Genomic DNA, 3,381 nt, shown 5'->3' with positions numbered 1-3,381 from the left:
CTGACAGATTCAGGTTCTTCCAAACTTTGTTTTTTGCCTCCTTTAGTGAGTAGTAGGTGATAGGCAGACACTTACCAGAGAGATAAACTACTGATACTACTACCTACCTGGGTATATCAGGGAAGGTTAGAGATGGCTGTGCAGTAGAACAGTGCTTTGGTGGCTGTCAGGTGTCACTCCTTAGCCCAATTAGATGTCTTATCTTTCTGCCTCAACCAAACATAGGCAGCTGGTTGAAGTGTGCAAACATACAATGTCTCCTTATTGTACATAACATCCGTCAAAACGTAACTCATAAAACTAGTCTTTGGTAACAATATTTTCCTGCAGTGAGTGCCACTCATTAACACTGCCTTTTAGCAAAATCTTGTTATTAAGTCCTTGTAAGTAAGTACACCAACTTTCTCAAATATTTTTTCTTCATATTGTACCTCTCTTACTGCACTATACATGTTGCACCACACACTTTCCTAACTGCCTCCACATCAGATCCTCACAATTTTTCTAACTTAAACTGGAATGTATGCTTCATGCTTTTACTCTCAACATTACCAATAGTATCCTTCCTATTAAGCTGCCTCTGAAAAGCAAAAAGAACTTCTGAAGAGCCATTCAAATCCATGTCCACATGCTTGTATATCTGCATGTGTGCATGCTCATCTGCATCCTTCACCTTTTATGTACAGGATAAGTTCTCAGTTGTTTTTTGAATTTATAATCACGTAACTTCAAATGCAGATGCATACTAATGGTAATGGGACCTATGAGTCGGAAGGAGTGAAGGATGTGACGTCAGGCACTCAAGTTAATGCAAATAGTAATACTGGAGAAAGTGTGACACTGTTAATGAAGAGATTGGTTTGACAAGATATTTGACTGCAGGTCCAACACAAAGATTAATTGGTGAAAAGTTGCCTATTATCAATCATTATTATCATTATTACTATTACCATTATACTTGATTGCCGTTTCCTACGTCAATGAAGTAGCGCCAGGAAACAAAAAAAGACCCGTCCACTCATACGCATATACATGTACATATACATATCAACATATACATATATACACATACAAAGACATATACACACATGTACACATTCATACTTGCTTGTCTTCGTCCATTTCTGGTACCACCCTGCTCTTTAGGAAATAGCCTTGCTACCCCCTGCGTCACAGAGGTAGCGCCAGAAAAACATACAAAAAAAAAAAAAAAAAGCCACATTCACTCACACTCAGTCTCTATCTATCATGTGTAATGCACCAAAACCACAGCTTCCAGTCCACATCCAGGCCCCACAGACTTTTCCATGGTTTACATTAGACTTTCCACATGCCCTAGTTCAGTCCATTGACAGCACATCGACCCCAGTATACCACATTGTTCCAATTCATTCTATTCCTTGCATGCCTTTCAATCTCCTGCATGTTCAGGCCCCAATCACTCAAAATCTTTTTCACTCCATCTTTCCACCTTGTTCCCTCCACCTCTTTATCAACCTTTCCTTTCTCATTCTCTCCATGTCCAAACCATTTCAACATGCACTCTTCTGCTCTTTCAAACACACTCTTTTTATTACCACACATCTCTTTTATCCTTTCATTACTTAACTGATCAAACCACATATATCCTCAAACATTTCATTTCCAACACATTCACCCTCTGACGTACAACCCCATCTATAGCCTATGCCTTGCAACCATAAAATACTGCTAGAATGACTATTTCTTCAAACACACCCACATACACATACATGGAAGAGGAGGTTGAGGATGCCTTCTGGACACAGTGTGAAAGAGCAACTGAGAATGTAGGTCTAGGGAAGAAAATGTATGATAGATGATTCAAATGGAAGGGTGGATGGGGAACAGTGAGGTGGAGGGAGCGATAGGTGAGCATAGGGTCATAGATGAAAATGATAGCGGTGAAAGAATACACTCATGGATTATATGCATCAGCAAGTATGTGTTACAAATACATAGTTTAAAAATGAACATGGTATAGGTAGGGTAGACAACAGCATAACTCATTTGTTTTTGTAAAAAAAAAGGCAGTGTGCTCTTGTTTACAACTACTCTCAACTTCCTTTTACATATTCATACTCTTACCCTTCACACATCATTTTGATCTAAAATACTTCAATCTTCCTTTAGTGAATAACACTACACTTCTTTAAAGTTGTAAGTCCATAAAACCTTCCTAACTATTCATTTATATATTTATTTTGCTTTGTTGCTGTCTCCCGCGTTAGCAAGGTAGCGCAAGGAAACAGACGAAAGAATGGCCCAACCCACCCACCTACACATGTATATACATACACGTCCACATACGTAAATATACATACCTATACATCTCAACGTATACATGTACATACACAGACAGACATATACATATATATACATGTACATAATTCATACTGTCTGCCTTTATTCATTCCCATCGCCATCTTGCCACACATGAAATAACAACCCCCTCCCCCCTCACGTGTGCGAGGTAGCGCTAGGAAAAGACAACAAAGGCCCCATTCGTTCACACTCAGTCTCTAGCTGTCATGTAATAATGCACCGAAACCACAGCTCCCTTTCCACATCCATGCCCCACAGAACTTTTCATGGTTTACCCAAGATGCTTCACATGCCCTGGTTCAATCCATTGACAGCACGTCAACCCCAGTATACCACATAGTTCCAATTCACTCTATTCCTTGCACGCCTTTCACCCTCCTGCATGTTCAGGCCCCGATCACTTAAAATCTTTTTCACCCCATCTTTCCACCTCCAATTTGGTCTCCCACTTCTCCTCGTTCCCTCCACCTCTGACACATATCCTCTTTGTCAATCTTTCCTCACTCATTCTCTCTATGTGACCAAACCATTTCAAAACACCCTCTTCTGCTCTCTCAACCACCTCACACCACATATTGTCCTCAAACATCTCATTTCCAGCATATTCACCCTCCTTCGCACAACTCTATCCATAGCCTACGCCTCACAACCATACAACACTGTTGGAACCACTATTTCTTCAAACATACCCATTTTTGCTTTCCGAGATAATGTTCTCAACTTCCACACATTCTTCAAAGCTCCCAGAATTTTTGCCCCTCCCCCACCCTATGATTCACTTCCGCTTCCATGGTTCCATCCGCTGCCAAATCCACTCCCAGATATCTAAAACACTTCACTTCCTCCAGTTTTTCTCCATTCAAACTTACCTCCCAACTGACTTGACCCTCAACCCTACTGTACCTAATAACCTTGCTCTTATTCACATTTACTCTCAACTTTCTTCCTAACTACCTTAGATTTAAATAAAGCATCCTAAAAATAATGAAAATCATTACAATAATTTTCAGCTATTACAATGAATTAGAAAACACTATA

The sequence above is a fragment of the Panulirus ornatus genome, chromosome 57, assembly GCF_036320965.1.
Source record: "Panulirus ornatus isolate Po-2019 chromosome 57, ASM3632096v1, whole genome shotgun sequence".
NCBI classification, from domain to species: domain Eukaryota; kingdom Metazoa; phylum Arthropoda; class Malacostraca; order Decapoda; family Palinuridae; genus Panulirus; species Panulirus ornatus.
The sequence above is the reverse complement of the archived record's forward strand: the minus strand, read 5'-3'. Positions refer to the sequence as shown.